This window comes from Patagioenas fasciata, chromosome 5 (assembly GCF_037038585.1).
Source record: "Patagioenas fasciata isolate bPatFas1 chromosome 5, bPatFas1.hap1, whole genome shotgun sequence".
Taxonomy (NCBI): domain Eukaryota; kingdom Metazoa; phylum Chordata; class Aves; order Columbiformes; family Columbidae; genus Patagioenas; species Patagioenas fasciata.
In genome coordinates, this window is record NC_092524.1 from 40,086,085 (window position 1) to 40,104,803 (window position 18,719).

An 18,719-nucleotide genomic window follows, 5' to 3' on the forward strand; every position below is an offset into this window, starting at 1 on the left:
CGTTTGTCTGAAGTACTATTACAAGATACAATCAATGAATGTACTGGAACAACTGTCTGCAGCTCACCTTTTGCTGAAATAACTTTCAGCAACATCACACTGTTAATAATCACTCTAAAACTAGAAAAAATCTCTTTTTTTTTTTTAAGAATAAATAGGACTTAAGTTTAAGCTACATTTTCTGAGGCAGAAAAATGAGAGTTAACTTGATTTTGGAGCAAGCAAACTTACAAGTACATGGAATAAAATCTTGGTCTAATTTAAATCAACTGGATATCATTGACTTCAGAAATCGGTTGTTCAAGTCAAACCCTAGGAAAGCACTAGAAAATCTTGCATTCCACACAGCGCTGTATGCTTATTTTAAGCAAGTATTTCAGGAAGCAATTTGCAAGAACTCCAAAGTATCTTCCCCTTTCTGATATCTAAAAAACAAAAAATTGTAAACGTATCCACAGAACACCTAGGAATGGTTGGCAGAAAACGAACTTTGAAAATAGATCTAAGGTCGAAATTCAACATTTTAGTATTTTTGTGTACCAATTTGGACTACATAGACTTTAAGTATCAGTACCTTTACAGGATGGGAATTACAGCTGCCTGCCGCACTCTCCTTCCCAGCAGTATCAGCCAAAGCTCACATTTCCAGTCTGTGATATCTGGTAAAAAATTGAATGGAATGCCATGTCACTGCTCTGCAGATTTCTGAAATTGAAGTATCTGCTTTGTTGTTTTGGGGTTTTTTTGCCTATGTAATGACTACAAGCTTGCTTATGCTGTATCTTCTCTAACAAGTATATCTGATTTCAATTAGTTCTCTCAAGTCTAAAATAGCTAAGGCTTGTAGGAATGTATGGACTAATATGTTAATATGCTCTTTTGGAAACTGGGGAATACCAGAAAAACTCTTAATGTTTTATTTAGTTCTCTGGAAAAAAAATATGTCACCTTTGCTTTTAACCGGTATACATATAATATTCTTGCTAAAGAGAAATGGAGACTTTTTAACTTCCAATGCACTCTTGAACTTGATGATAAACAAATCATCAAGAGCCTTGGATTTGTTCATTCACTACAAAAGTCATATAGAGGATTAATGTATTAGAGAAAATTAAGAGAAATTAAAACAAAAGAGTAAATCAAGCTGTCATAGGAGGAATTAAACGTAAAATTAGATTCCACAACATAAGATGATCCTTTAAGAACAGAAGCCCTACAAAGTATCCCGAACAAAACTGGGAAATAGAAATTACAGTAATTTTTATATTTGTATCTGTGATCTTGAGCCTTACATAACAATTAAACACTACTCTTATCCTAGAGAATACTAATAAGGTGTTAACTATGTGCTTTGGAACTTCTGATTTGGAAGTAAGAACATTGATTTTAGTTAATGTTTGTAATACGTATGCACAAAAAAATAAAGTGGTTGTTAAAAATAATTCTAATACAATTTGCAGGAAAAGTAAATGACCGACATTTTCTTGTTTTGAAGTTAAGTTCTTTGGTTAATGAAAAAAAACCACTCTATACTAATGATTACTACAGGAAAAATTACATCTTTAAGGGGAACAATTTAACAGCTATAGAACATTAACATGAAGATTTTTCTTCTCAGTACTAGTTATGTTCCAACTAGACTTGTGAATAAAAGCACAAGTTCTGTTTTATAGCATAACAAATCCAATTAGTCCCCATGAAAACAATAGCTGAATTAAAAAGCAGAAAAAAAGACCTTCTTCAAAAGTGAGTTACAAACTTTTGTACATATATGTGTATATTTTCTGATTCTATAAATCTTCTCAAATATGCAATCAGTAGCTTTAACAGATGCTTCTTCAAATTTCAAAATGTTGCAAGAGATGGCAACTGTCCAAGCATTAACCCATACAAAAGTCCTACTGCTGTAACTGCAATAGAAACTGAGCTAATAATGAGACAAAGAAAATATTCAGAAAACTCATAGTAATTCATACATTAAAAAAAAAAAAAAAGATAAAATTATATGACATCATGTAGATTGCTGCATTTAAAAGAACAGATCAGGTTCTATGGATTACGGATTTCTTCAGTTCCAACAGCAGCTTTTTGTACAGTTATGTTTTTGACAGTGAAGACAAAAGCACTCAAAAGTTTCAATTAGGATTAGGTATGATCGCACATATAAGATAACTTAGGCTTTGTGTGAGTGTGTATATTATATATGTATGTATTCATTATACAAGTTCAGCAAATAATTTGAAGAAGTTCATTTTCCTTATTTTTTGTGGGAAGAAAAATATTTACTTGGTAGAAAAAGTATGACTACCAGTACCTTCTCTATATTCAGTCAAAAATTTAAAATAATTAACATGATCCACAGATTGCTTCACCCTTTACATTAGGTATTCTGCAAACGCACTGAACACATACAATATTCAAGCTTAATGCAGAACCACTCATATCCACACTTCTCCAGAAAACTGTTTTTAAAAATATTCCTTATATTTTTAATATATCACAGAACGCTAGGGATTGGAAGGGACCTCGAAAAATCACCTAGTCCAATCCCCCTGGAGGAGCAGGAACACCCAGATGAGGTTACACAGGAAAGTGTCCAGGTGGGTTTTGAATGTCTCTAGAGAAGGAGACTCCACACCCTCCCTGGGCAGCCTGTTACAGTGTTCTGTCACCCTCACTGTAAAGAAGTTTCTTCTCATATTTAAGTTGAACCTCTTGTGTTTCAGTTTGTACCTACTGTCCCTTGTCCTATCATTGGCTGTCGCTGAGAAGAGCCTAGCTCTGTCCTTGTGAAACTCAACCTTTTACATATTTATAAACATTAATGAGGTCAGCCCTCAGTTTCCTCTTCTCCAAGCTAAAGAGACCTGGCTCCTTCAGCCTTTCCTCATCAGGGCGATGCTCCACTCCGTTAAACATCTTCATGGCTCTGCGTTGGACTCTCTCCAGCAGTTCCCTGTCCTTCTTGAGCTGAGGGGCCCAGAGCTGGACACAATATTCCAGATGTGGTCTCACCAGGGCAGAGTAGAGGGGGAGAAGAACCTCTCTCGACATACTAACCGCTCCCCTTCTAATACACCCCAGGATGCCATTGGCCTTCCCGGCCACAGGGGCACAGTGCTGGCTCATGGTCATCCTGCTGTCCACCATGGTGCCCCCAGGTCCCTTTCCCCTACACTGCTCTCCAACAGGTCATTCTCCAACTTACACTGGAACCTGGGGTTGTTCCTGCCCAGATGCAAGATTCTACACTTGTCCTTGTTATATTTCATTAAATTTCTCCCTGCCCAACTCTCCAGCTTGTCCAGGTCTCACTGGATGGTAGCACAGCCTTCTGGCATGTCAGCCACTCCTCCCAGTTTGGTGTCATCAGCAAACTTGCTGACAGTGCACTCTATTCCCTCATCCAAGTAATTGATGAATGTATTGAATAGTACTGGTCCCAGATTTATCTTTCATTTGAAGTGGCTTAATGAAGTTGATGGAGATGAATGTCACCTTGCCTGGCTTAATTTTTTGACACTGCAGAACTGTCTTCCTAATTCTGTAAATACCATAATTTAAACTTCAAATACATCTGGAAGTGTAACACCCTCATCTAAGTGTTTATAATTTGTAATGGAACACTGACTACCTGGTGCCAAATATTTTACTAAATGCATGGAATTGATGCACTGTGTCAAAAACTGCTACTCAGTAATAATAATTCTGCTATTCAGAGAACATTAAAATACTGTGTTTAAATTTTTTCTTCAGTATCAAAAAATATCTAAATTTCAGGTGAAAGAACTCCAGAATGTAAATCTTTCAGTAAAGCAAATATGCATTTAAACAAATACAAATACCACCATACTACAGCTACTCCATTTGTTAGAGAGGAATTAAAACATTTGGGTACTCAGGTATTTATTCCCAAGAAAATTAGTATGATCTAACAGAAAACAGGAAAAAAAAAATTCTGCAGAGAAATTACACCTGTTGCTCTAACAAGTAATCTAGAATGTCATAAAATAACCAATTTATATGTTTTATTGCAAATCATACAACTATTTTGAATTTTTTTCCTGAAGCTTCTCTCTCTTCTAGACATAGGCAGAAAGAGAATTCCTTTGTAAGGGTTGTAAGGTTATACATCCAGTCCATAATTTCACAAAAGACTGAAGGTCTTATTATTGGAAGACAACTTCTATTAAAAAATAAAAATAATTTATTCCTTTTATCTTAAAGGGAATATATAGAAAAATAGATACATATACACATAAATGATTTTACATTCTGACTATTTTGGTATGTGCTTATATTTATGTTGTTATACAAAAGAGTAGATGTGTTCTATTAGTTATGTATCCTGTACTTTATCATATTCTTTCACAGCATGAAATAGTATTTTCTGATATATCACACCACACCTGAAATATAAAAATAATTAAAAGAGGAGATATGATTTGATTTACTTTTCCCTTACTAAGGATGGTTTTGCAGAAGTGAACATATTTTTGTTTTTGTAATTGGCATCAGGTATTTTAAAAAACATGACTGTTTATCTCTTTGGCAATATTTATCTAAAATGAAGAGAAAAATTTGGGAAGCAGCAAAAAATATGCACTCTACTGTCCTTTATATGATTTCACTCCTAAAATTTTCATTTTAAGACACACTTTGGAATTGTTTCTACTCCAGTATATGATATTCAGGTGCAATGGAGGGTGACAGGTTTTTAACATGAAAAAAGTTTTTGACCAAAATAAGTTACAGAAATCTTTCCTTAACGTCACCTTCACAGCAGCACACTTGAAGTTTCACCTCTCTAAAGGGTCAATATCTGCACTGAGGATTCCAATTTAAGAACTTTTTTTTTTTTTTAATTCTAGAATTTCCACTAAGAATCTGGTACACCTGGAAAAAAATAAGTAAGATGAGACACTTAAGTTGGTCATGAAGAACAGAATGAAGAATCCGATCAAAAGCTTGAAAGGAATAAAGTAGCAGGATGTGTGTAACTGGTATTTTTCTAGAACTATGCTCAAGGACTATACTCAAACTCACAAACTTAGGTTAATTAACCTATCAAAACAGAACTAGGAGTCTATACATTGGTATTCCTGAAGCCACACTTCATCTGAATTCCTTAACATCAGTATTGTATTGATGACTTTATGTCCAAGGCATTCCTCCTTGACAGTCAGACTGCTGAACTGAAATTTGGTAAAGAACAGAATGCAAATATTCACACGCATGCAGTAGTGGCAGTTCGAGTGCATTCACTTCATTTTTTTATTTTTTAGAGCAAGTAAAGTTCAGTATAAAGGAGACAAACATATTTCAAACATGTTTTAATGGCACTGATTTTCTTCCCATGTTCGCTTTCTACTTCAGTAATAAAGGACAGCTGTGCAGTACTTTCTGTTTCTCAACTACTACAACTGAAACAGAAGAAAATGTCCACATACATTACAAATTGTTTAGTGTGGCTGCTCATACACGTGAATAGAAAACAGAACAAGCGAAAAAAGTACTGTGGAGTTATCTGCAGCACTTAAGTTCTTCATAACTAAAATGTGACTGAATAGAAAATGTTTCACTTTGTGAATAATGTCAGTTAAAGTTCTGTAGATAAGTGGGAAAATATTCAAAAGCATTTAGTTTGCAAAGAACTCCTACTTTTTGTGTGCAATTTCATATACTTTTGGAAAGGCATTTCAATAAACCTGTTAAACTAAATTGTCTATTTTAGACAATTAAGTTTGTTTAATTACAAGGTTACATTGTTTAAATTGTATCATTAACTAAAACTAAATTAGACAATTCAGTTATCTTTAGTTTAAAGCAGAAAGTACAGTACTGTACTGCTTGTACAGTAGAACTAAATCTTCAAACACCTGCTCAGCATGTTTATTTGTAATCTGCCTTAGAAAACAAACTCCATGACTAGACAACCATTTATTTAAAAGGCAGCTTTATTTTACCATCCTAATATGACAAGACATCCTCATTAAGGCACTGCACGTTGTAGAACTAGATTTATAATACTGTTGCAAAAAATATGCTTTTAAAGATATACTAATAGCAACTTTCCATGTAGTATTACATTGCATTTAGTCTTCTGTACTGAGTTAGAAATTATGTATTTTTAAGCCTTTTTATCACTACATCATATATTTAAGATCTTGAGTAAAGTAAACACTGACACTCTTATTCTCCTCCACAATAATACATTCTAAATGGCAAATGAGACATTCGGCTGAAGACTAAAACTAAAATAAAAGTTGCTTTTTTGTTCTGCTACAACATACCAATCATATAAGAGTTTCTTTTCACCATAAGAAGAGCTTGTATTTCAGTCTAAAAGCTATTCCAATAACAAAATCCAGAATTAATGTGCTTCCACAAACTACATATCATATGCTTATACAGGACTGAACTTTGCAATATTTATTACCTCTATTAACTGTTAGACCACAAAGCTTTCATCTCTGGCTTTGGTATAGAACAAGACTGTCCTCCGTAACATATTTCAGAGAGAGAAAGTACACAATGCAGAAAATAAACCCAAATGTAACTGAGGCAGATGCAACTATAAAGTAAAGAGAGATACTGCCCAGCCCCAAATCACAGTTGAGATACTTGTCAGAGTCTCAACAGTAAGAACCTTAAAGCTTCATAAGCAGATCTTTGTTTAAATCAAGACTTGGTGAAACAGTCTTCCTCTGCTGCTAGAACCACCTTTTTTTTTTTAGTGACAGCCTGTTCCGATGCCTGACAACACTTTATCTAGTTAGTTTCTGATTGGAGGGTGCTGTTAAGGTGAGGAGATTAGGGGAAGAATATTAGACTTTCTTGTTTAAAGTTTCAAAGACATAACCCACTCTAATACTTGAAAATTATATTGTTTCAGCTGCTGGTGACTGACATTCAACTTTCCTTAATGATAGAGAAGTTAAATGAATTTTGAGAAATTGATTTTAACAAAATCTGAATGTGAGGGCTTTATCAAAAGTAGAATGGTGTTTAGACAATTTCAAATACCTCAAGCTTAACACTAGTATAAATGAAAAATTTCAACACAGTACATGACAATAATATGTCAGGAAGATGGCAGAAAAGTGATGAGCTAAAATATGTTTTATGCACTTCAGAAATTTCATTAGTAAGAAAGCATACACCACTAGAAAGCATACAAAATTTATTACATATGCCTGTACATTTCTAAACAGGCAAGAAGCCATCATTTTAGCTGATCTAAAAAAAATTTATAAAAATGTATATTTTGATTTGTTATTGCAATATTCTTTTTTGATACATTGACTATTCATACATATTGTTAGATCTGAAAAACTAATTAGAACTAAAAGGATATAAACACTGCAAATCTAAAATAAAAAGCATGCTGGTGTTTTACTGAAATTTAAAGTGGGGTAGTTTAAGCTTTAAAGGTTGTATATTATGTAACGTAAGTAAGGAAAGCTAAAGGTGTCCTATAACTTTACTGCATCTATATCACAATAAAACAGAAGGCTTGGGGAGTTCTTGGTCCACTATTATTTTCTGTTAGTCACAGAACTAACAAACTGTCAACCTCTGCCCACTAAAGCCAAATTCAATATTCTATAATATCATTAATTTGGGCTATAGTTAGTCTATCAGTTGTAGGTAAGACCTGATGTTGCTGCAGTTCAAGTTGAAATAGTTGATACCATTAATGCTTTGAAGACTTCATTATTATATATTATTAAATATTATCTAAAGCACTTTCTATAAACTGAAAAGTAGTCATATATTCTTAACAGGTTTATCTGGCATTTAGATGACTTAGCAGTTATCACAATTTGGTACTCATGTGCAATATCCAACTGCTTCTATTAATTTGGACAGCCAAGGAAAAGCTCAAGTACTAAATAACCGCTTGGTTATTTTAAACTGAATGCACACACAGCCTAGAAGATGCCACTCTTGACTACATAGATTGAAGGACATTGTCAAAGTAGAATAAGAAAAATTAGAATACCTTCATCTATTAACAATACTTAATTGTCAAGAAAAGCATGGCATTTTTGTCTCAAGGCTACAAAGTGTGGGTAATTGCAAAGAATGAATCATAGATGGGCTGTTAAGTGTATCAGCCAATGATTATATGCAAGATAATTACCATCTTCTTACAGGGGTTATTAAAAGAAACTGAAGTTGATAATTAAACACTGTATTACAACGCTCTGAAGGACAACCTTGTCAATATTAGTTAATTCAGGAAATAAAACCATGGCATTTTTGAATTTTTTTTCCATTTGTAAAAAGTAATAACTTGCTTTAATTTCAAAAGCAAAAATTTCAAAAATCTCAGAAAAATACACCTGTAAAACAGATTTGTTCAACGTTGAACTAATTAATGAGGCAAGAATAATATTAAATTTTAAATTTAAAAAATTTTAAACCTTTAAATTAAAGGTTTTAAAGGCACATCTATTGTATTAGGTAACATACATCTGATGAATGAAAGTCACAGTTGTTTCAAGACATCTTTATTCAAGTGTTAGGGAGACCACATAAAAACAGTGTATATTTTAATGTAATTTCTGTTTTACACAGTTGAAGTCATGTCTGAAACCCTTCCTCAATGAGGAATGTAATACGTAACATATAAACCCCTAGATATATGAACATATACTGCAAATGAGCTTTATATTAAACCTACTGATAGTTCAATAGGAACACAAAATTCATACGAAATGAGGTTGGAAATCATTTTTATTCAGATCACTCTAAAGACACTCAGAAGCTAACTGCGCTGTGAAAATTTGGCTAAATATTTATTACCTGGCCATCCAGTGTTCGAACACACCTAATGTTTCACAGTGTGAAATATAAAGACAGTAGTTGCTCTGACACAACAAAATAGGTTCATTTCATTATCTCAAGATAATGAAGCTTAATTGGAGAAAATACCTACTATGTTTAAAAAAAAAAATCACTAGTTTTAACAAATAAAATGTAAACTAGTGGTGCAAGTGACACATTCACGGACATCCACATCCTACTCAGAAGGACAAGAACATTTACATTCAGGAAGTTAAGAGCAAATATAAAATTCTCAAGACTCCTGCTTTCACCTCTAAGGTTATGCCATGCACTAATCCATAGCATTTCACACACTTAAAGCCATCATCCTTGTTACTGCAATTTACTAAATCTAGGTAAGCAATAGATTATTTATTATGAAATGCAGAAGTCTACCTTTTCAAAAACGCCACTAACTATAAGCATGTTACCCTCGTGTTACACCAACTTTACACAATATAGAAAATCAAATTCAATGTCACTGGCCTAACATCCAATCTCTTTGAAATGGTTTTAAGCTATTTGTCTCTTTAGTAATATTTTTTTCAATAATTGTCAAGCAGTTGACCAAGTGTGGCAGACAAAAAAGCCATTCATAATTCATTTGTGCTAACTACACATTAGAGACTTGAAGTAAAACAGACTTGTCACATGATGACCATTTTCTTATAGTCATATTTGGATGGAAAGAAGTCCAGGAAAGTTTTGGTGGGTTTTGTTTTGTTGTTCTTTTGTTTGTTTGTTTGTTTTGTGTTTGTTTTTGTTGTTGTTGTTTCTTTGGGTTTTGGTGGTGGTTTTTCTGTTTGTTTGTGTGGGTTTTACTTCCTAGTGGACTTAAGCAAAAGGCACACAACAACTCAAGAGGGAAAAGTTGTCACCACTTAAAGTAACAATATACAAAAAGCAAACATGAAAAGCTAAAAAATGTTTAAAAAACCTAAAATAGTTCATTTTATATTAATCTTATATTACTTCTCTAATAACTTCTGAAGCAGAATTTATTTAGGCTACTTAATAGCTTTAAAGTGGTAACTCCAGTCTTGTTTTCATATAAGATACATGACTGCAGCATGATCCAAGACAACAGTAGCAACTACTGGGTGGAGAACAAAAGTATTATAGTTAGTACATGATAATTCAAAGGGAATCAAGTGTGATGGTTTATCCTAGAAAAATCTATGTAGAACTTTAAAATTAAGTATCATAAATCCTATATATTCCTGTTCTGTTTATCTGACTACCACTTCTGTATTGTATTGCTGTGACTAAGATAAGGTTGTTCCAACCCTGTAAAGATCAGAGCAGACACTGAAGTAATTTAGCTCAAAATATGTGATGATTCAAGCACCTAAAACAAGTATTTTCCCTTAAAGGCCAAAGATGGAAAGGCAAGACAGAATGATCTCCCTCGGTAAAAATGCTGACATTCAAGTTATCAAGTATGTTTCAACAAAATTAGATATAATGTGTGTATTAACTAGACCTTTAGTATTAAAATACATTTTAACATGGCTTTACTGCACTAGTTAATAACAGAACTTCAAAACAGAGATCCATCCATTAGAATACTGCTATCAAGTCTAAATAAAATCTCAGTAGTTAAGACTGGCCAAAAGCAAAGTGAAGTATAACTTCAACATATCAAAGATTTAATTGATCAAAGCAGGATGAGTCAGCCAGAGAAGGTAGGACACTTTCAGAGCCATCACCATTCCAGAATACCAAATGAGAATCAATCTATTCAGTATTCCCAGTGAAACATATGGAAATTTTCTCACAATAAAATTTAAATTAAATCTCAGGTATAAATAATAAAATGGAACCCATTACTTGGAAATCATATATACAATATCTTGGTGCTATAAGTTTTCCTCAATTACATGTACAGAAACGTATAAATTATGCTGCACTGGGCCACTGGGCTCAGAAGTTAAACTTTTGAATTTCCTTGATTTATTTATCTCTATGGAACTGATCTTGTCTCTTGTTGCTTATCAAATGACTATGATTTTTAATAACCATCATAGAAAGAAAAGATATATGTAATTGTCAAACTAAATAGTTACAGGCAAAAGTTGTCTACACGTTACAGTATAGAACCAATAGAAAACACGTATCATAGTGATCATACAGTGATGATTTTACAGTGAAAGTGAAGAGTCCTAGGAAAAACTGAGCCATACAGTATCGCAAAGTAAAGAATCAAAGTACTGGCTCATCTCCCAAAACTAAGGCCTTCTAGCAAGTTTTCTATAATAATGTCCAGGCAGCCTTACTATCAACACAGAGTTTATTTAAAATTTCTACTTATGAGTTTCTGAAATAGCAATGATGAATTATTGCCCATTTTTTGAGCTCTTGTAAACTTCAGTTCTATTTCAAAAGTTCAACTCTTGTTTAATAACTCTGCAGGTGAGGTAGGGGCTTTAAATACCTCAATCTCATGTTTCCTGCTCAGATTTGGCAAGTTCTTAAGCAACATTAGCGAATCTACACAAAAACATAGATTGGTTCAGAAGGACAGAGAGTGGCAGTGTGTGGTAAGTGAACAGAGGGCTACTCTACAAAATCATCAGTACTATATCTTCCTCTTCTTTCAAGATATCTGGAAATCACATTGCAGAAGTCTCCTACAGTTTTTCTCCCTCTTATATAGCAGTTGTACTGTCACTGTGTGACCTTGGTTATAAGAAGATTCCATAACTCCCTTTATGCTGTGAGTTTCTATGTTTTCCATCAATCACCTAATAAAAGAGTAGCAGTTATTGCATGCAATCAACAATCGATTAAGAATACAATATTATTAATTGCAAGAAATACTTTTGTATTTAATTGCCTGCCTGTAAAGGAAACAAATGTTTTTTTTTTCTATTTTAAGCAGTGTAACAGCTTCTGAAAGTCTCCAATGGGACTCCCTTTATAGCAAGCTTCTTCAAACAGCTGTGCACCTGTACTCCACTCACTGTATAAATAAGCATACAGAATCTATCCCAAATGATTACAACTTTTAACCTAACTTTTGAAGTGATCTGAGACTACACATAGAGTAAGAGGGCTTTGCACTTTGCCATCATTTAATTGCTTGACTGAATTTGCTACAGCTTATTTTGCAGAACCTATACTGTTCAGACTATAGTTTTGATACGTAGTTTTCACCAAAATATTAATTTTAATTGCATGATTTGTCCCTCATAATCTTGTTTTTGTAAGCTAATTTTCAGAATGGAAACTCTGATGCAAGAACTGTAACCTCATAGCCAAGAAAAATTATTATCCTGAAAGCATTAACCAATAACATACTGGTTTGAATAATTACTAAAAACTACAAGTCAGTTAATGGGGATCAAAATTACACATGAAGAAAACACCCTAACTCATGATTTTGTAAATAAGTACAAAATAAGTATACATATTTTAAATAAGAACATAAAGCAAATGTATAAGAAGATACAATCTGAGAATTTGAAGATTTATCATCTCTTTCTATGTACAAATATCACTTAAAAACAGGAAAATAAAGGAATAAGTAAAACTAAGATTTTGCTTTTACATTGGACTTTATCACTGCTAAATACGTGAATGCATGTTACTGGGGTTTAATTTTGAAAACTTAATTATTTGAGAAAAAAGCTTAAGTTTATAAAATCAGCTGTGTCAACAGTAAAGATTTCTGCATTAAATGAAAGATATGAAAATAACTGCTCAATGCATCTAATTCTAAATCAAAACTGTATGCCATCCTGCACATGCATCCATGTGTGTGAAAGACCACGCAAGACAGAGAGCACATGCACTTGCATCTAAGAGAGAGACTGTATTTAGGGCTGCTTACAGGAAAAAATATCTGCAAGATGCATAAGCATAAAGAAAAAAGGTGTATTATCAATCATTACTAAAAGTGCAAAATTCTAAACAAAGCACACTACCACTTAAAACTACACGTTACTTAATGTCTTCTGTGAAACCAAACCAAAAGTATCAGCAAATGCATGATCACTTCTCTCTTTATATAAGCATTTTTCCATGCTACTTATACAGAAAACATTTAGTCAGTATGAGACCTTAACAGTTGAGTCTAAGGACTCTACACATGGTCCAAAAACTTAGAACCAAAGACCAATGAACAGGTCCAAGATATCATTCAAGTGAGTTTTCATATACAATTGATTTCCTCTGACTTACAACTTATTTCTTGAAGTCATCAACAAAATATCATGAACACCCTCTACGCAGGAGTAGTTAGATTTATACAGTCCTAAAATTACACTCAGCCCTTTGAAGGCAACCACGAGGCTGATGTTGACACACCTGACTTATACTATTAGGCTTCCATAAAACCAGGCTCTCAAATTAACATCCCACTGTCTGGTTTCATTAGGTCAAGATCTTGAAGAGAGGGCAGGAGGGTGGGACAGAAATACTACTGTTCTTCCTCCTATTTATTCACACAAGTGGGTTATTATCTCAAAAAAAAACCCAATACAAATTAGTTCATGTAGGTGTTTTTGGTTTAGTTTTTGTTTGGTTTGGTTTTTTTTTTTCGGGGGGGGGGGGGGAGGGGGGAGGGGATCTTTTTGCTTGGTTTTTTGTGGTTTTTTTTTTTTTTTTTAAAAAAAAAAACTTTCAGTCTTAACAGTATACAGCATTGCCTGGTAAAATCCCAAACCATCAATTCTAAAGCAGTCTTTACTTTATTGATGTTGTAGTTTGTACTCAGTGCAAGAGAATAATAATGCAGTGCCATAAGCATAAGAATCTAGTTCCCACTGAAAGTACATGAAAAGTTCTCAATAGTCAAGTAAGAATGGGTTATAGATGCAGTTGTGCAAAATCAGAGCTAATCAAAACAAAAATGTCAGATAAAGTGTGAAAAATTCAATTGCATGCACCTTACAAACCAGGTGAGCTAAAGCAGAGTTACAAATGTTAAGATACTTAAAATGGCACTTATCTGTGGTATTTAAAAAAATTAACACCAAATGCATAAAATATAAAATAACTTCAATATTTATTTACAATTTCAGGGCATTATTTGTACAGAAAAATACATTGATTTCCTTAAGTGAACAATTCTTTTGACAGGGAGATGTGTTAAATAATTGATTTTTCAAACTTGAGTCCTTATGCTCCCCTGCTAGTATTTGAATATTAAAAAAAAATAAATATTGTGAAACTGATGCAAGTACAATAGCAAATCAAAATTCTCAGTCCCTGAAATTCTAGTCATTTTAGCTCCTTCTTAAAAGTATCTTACAAATTATTACAGATTATTCTCTGATCTTGGGATCTGATGAATAGTTTACAGTAATGAGCTAAAAATAAGTCAGTGTTTAAAGGTAGGGTTGCCAGTTCTTTCATGGTCCCAGAAAACGTAGAGGAAGTTGGCAGGATCAGCTCAGCTCCACTGTGCTCCTGAAAAATATAAAATACCAGCGTCCACTGGATCATTGGGTCCTTAGCACTCTAATACTATTTATGAAAATATTTTGGTGATGACTGTAATGGTGTTTTAAAATATGGAGTAAGACAAATTTTTCAGCAGGCGTGATCCTTGCTTTTTACGGTTTCATGCCCTAAATACACATTATTTATAAATTAAGGGTAAAAAGTGCTTTGCATAATGATCAATATATTAGGACCTCACCTTTGGGCATTATTACATAAATAGAGAAGAAACGTTAGCAAAAACTAAATTGAATTTAAACTAAAAAAATTAAGTGAAGACTGTATACACCTGTTTTATTCCCTTGTTACCTAATGAAATCACATTTTAAGTGTTAATCTCATACATACTAGCAATATCTAATTGCAACTAAGGTTGAGAGCCTCCAAGAAGCTCATAAAAACTCTCACCTCACAATGCAATCAGTGGTGTAATTCTTTTGATGGCAGCAAATAAAAGCTTTAAAAAAATACAAAGCATTGGTATCTCACTATGTATCTAGTTATGTTAACTAAACGAGGACTTCAGAACATCCATGGAAAACTGAGAGGGCCATCTGGAGATGATACCACTAGAAGTCTTGCTGGACAAGCCCTCTTACAACTGGAATCGCTATACAAGTCAAAGATTTTAACGAAAGAAAAAGGGCTTGGAAAAAGGGGTCTACAATAAAAATATAACATAAAAAAAAAAATTCTCAAGGGTAAATTCAGAATACTTATTTTGTACCTGCTCAGCTACTGTCAAAGCAACAAAAGTGTTTCTCTACACAGAAACACAGATTCAATAAATTTGATACATCACAGCAGTTTCCCTCAGTATTCCAGTTCCTCAAAACTGGGCAAATTTTGTTGTGACCTAAAAAGAATTTACCCAACCTTGAACAAATTTTTAAATGAGTATTTTAAATCCGTGAAAATATATTTTGCTATATAACAGCAGATTCTACATAACACAGTGGCTATTAAAAAAGATTACAGGAAAAAAAGTTAAACAAAATTTGTATACATACCTTACTGCTCAATAAAATACATACATAGTGTTATATTCTGTTGTGATACTCAACTGCAACATAAATTTAAAACCTGGACTACAGCGTTGTGCCTGATCAATAGTGCAAAAAAGGTAGATATATCAAGAAAAACGAAAATTAACTTCAAATACTGATATTTAACTTAGTATTTAAACTACCTCAATTTCTCTAACAGTATTAAAATAGTAATGTATAATTATCTTAATTTAAAACCAAATTCAAATCTTAAGTTTTACTATCATAAGAAAATGCACCACACTTCAATTCTGTCTACCACACAAGAAAAATGTGCCAATCCATACTCCTTCATGACAGTGCACCAACACAGATACTACAGTGACATTAATTTCTCAATATGCAAAATGAGTTCCAGAGTTTGCATATTTGTTCTGCACTTTTTTTTTCAGTATCTGTCAGGGGAATGCCAACAGGTAGATAACAGAATTGTTAATTAGAGCCTGGAAACCTTATTCACAATACACTGTGCAATTTCTTGTTTACCAACTGCAAACAGATGATCCAGCAAAATAAAAAGTTACACTGCATATAAGAGCTTCTCAAATTTGTGAAAGGCTTTCAACTTTGGAAGGAAAAAAAACACAACTTCCAATGCCTAGGTCCTCAACTTAACAGAAAAGAGAAATTACTAACTATAAAACCAAAAGATTTAAGAATTATATAACCTTCCAGTTTCATTCTATTGGGTACATGAAGCAATTGATTTCATTTTTCAGCTTCCATAAGCATCAATTTGGATGCAATCTTCACACCCATTACAGGTTCTACCCTATAAAATAATCATGGCACAGTTTAATAGCTTCTTTGATGTTTAAGTACAAATAACTAAGAATGCTCTTCTGTAACGTTAAACACTTGGGGGGGAAGGAAAAAAAAAATAAGCAAACGCAGCCAACATTTCAACTGAGCACTCAGTGAGTTTTAAATAGAAGATAGTGAACATCACAACATGGAGACTAATAATTGATTGCCAGAACTTACACAGGCCACAGCTTTTACCAGTTTTACTTCTAGGCATTGATAGAAAATTGGCTACAACCTGTATGAATTATCCTCCCAAATTATTTCTAGCATCTGTGAAAAGCTCCAGCTTCTTCCTCATTCTGTGACCCATGTATCATGGTCCTGGGGCCACTTGCTCTTGGTGGCCCTGCCTCAACAGAGGGGTTGGACAAGATGACTTCCAAAGGTCGCTTCCAACCTGAATTAATCTGTGATTCTGTGATACTATAAATATGGCTGTATGTCAGACTTCATAACAAGTATTTAAATACAACAATATACGTAATGCTAATAGTAATTCTTAATACCTAAGTTGTCAAACCCAGTATCTCCATCTGATTGAATTAGATTTTGTTAGCACAAGTAAATATTTCTGTTCACAATAAGGTTAGGAACTAAGAAGACAAGAAAAAGATACATAAATGAAAGACCCTACTTGGAGAAGGCACGTGCAATAGATTCGAGCATTGAAACTTAACACCTTTATTTCTCAACTTTGTATCTACATCTTCATTTAGCACAGGAGGGGAGTTCTAAAAAATAGTATAAAATATTCACTTAAGAGTACACGGCTTTTAAACTGACTAAAATAGGAAGAGTGTAAGCAAAAAACTGGTGAAATAGGCATGAAAAATGTTCAATAAACAAAACAAATGTAAGCTAAAATGAATTATTTCACATAAATAAGACATACTGCCTTTAATTTATCATGTATTCTAGTGCAAGAACCACTTCTAAATATTGATTCAGTTAAAATACTCTTTTCTTTATCTGTGCTAAGTCAGGATATTTTTAAAAAACTAAAACTGAAGTGAGACGGATGTCTCTCATACACATCTTTATGTAGTATAGGGAAAAAGGTATCTCAAACTGGCCAAGGAATAAAGCAATTTTACTTTAAAAACAAAGGTTATGTATTTCATTTTGATAGCAATCCAGAACTAACAATTACATTCTCCTATGACTTTGCCAAAGAAATAGAAGGATTTCTCACAATGCAGCACAGTTTCATCCTACAGTGGCCAAACCATTTTTTTTTTCATTCTAGAGACTGCAGAAAGTGTTATCTCTTCATCTGCTATACAAATCTGTGGTTTTATACAGAAGTTTTCGTTTACTTAGAAATCACACAGTCACATTGTTCCAAGGTAAACAACTGCATTATCTACGCTGTACTCCTTTTGAGCTCTACTGCTTGTTGTCTGAGTACTAACTTTCTAAATATCCTCTCATAACTCTTCATATAATTCTTTAAAACGTAGTGCTTAGAATGATTTCCAAATCTATATTCTGTCTTTTCTCTTACGAACAACTTTAAAAAAAAACAAAAAAAAATCCAAATCATTTTGTTAGAACCACTCCCAACATCTTAGGGATGTAAAGATCAAGTGAGAGATTGTGTAGACTTGACAATTAATTTAACAGTGTCTACCAACATTAATTATAACGTTTTAAGAAAAAAACAACATAATATAAATCAATGTATTAAAAATATATAAAAACAACTTAGAGAAAGAAAAAGAATTATAAGCATCTAGGACAGTTGTGGAACAGTTGTAAATTCCTTTTCCTTTTACGCATTTATTTCTGCTGATAATGCTCATTTTCTAAATAAAATTAAATACATAAAGTGTTCTACTGCTGATAAGATCTTTATAAGTTCCTTAGTAGTAAACTTAACAAAATGGCTTAGTAAAATTACAGCTATTTGACTATTTCTTATACCAGGTAAACAATCAAATTATTTGCATTTCCTTAAGTCTAAGTGCTTATGTTTATAACTTTACATTTCATCGACCTTTTGAGAATTTTTTGGTTTTGTTGTGTTTTTTTTTTTTTCCTGAAAATATAGTATGTGCACGCATGCCAATGAAAGAAAGGTAAATCTAAGGGTATACACTCAAAATAATGAATATAATACTGCATATGTTGATAACAGTGCTTCAGAAAATACAGCATGATAATTTATAGAAGAAAAATGGGACTTAAAAATATTAAGAGGAAACTTTTTAATATTTCTGCCAAATATCAGCTCTGATCACTGAGTAGTTATCAATTACCTTTAAATATCTCAACTTCCCTATATTCAGTTCTCCCCAGGGTTTATCATCACATTTTAATAATTTATTCAGTCTGTGGAAAATATAACCTCTAGCTGATTAATGCTGAAACTTCCTATCCTTATAACTAGTTCACCACCATATATATGGTCACACCTATCAAAGGCAATTTGTTAGGAGAGGCAAGAAAGCCAAAGACTTTACAAAGTTACGATATATCGAAACATTAGAATTCTACTCCACATTATTTTTAGATTTTTTTATATTTAAACAAATATTGTCAACCAAATTATGAGTAATTCGCAAGACTGCAACACAACTGCACCTATTT

At 33.0% G+C, this 18,719-nt stretch overlaps 1 protein-coding gene across 3 annotated transcripts in view; it reads right to left on the reverse strand.

The window, feature by feature from the left end:
- Positions 1-18,719, reverse strand: part of NOVA1 (NOVA alternative splicing regulator 1) — a 148,353-nt gene that overhangs the window by 90,497 nt on the left and 39,137 nt on the right. The window contains exon 2 of one of the 3 annotated variants that reach the window (XM_071809366.1): positions 575-659. The exons of the other annotated variants lie outside the window; for them this stretch is intronic. The gene's annotated coding sequence lies outside the window, so the exon portion shown is untranslated. The remainder of the gene's footprint in view (positions 1-574; positions 660-18,719) is intronic. 3 annotated transcript variants of the gene reach the window in all.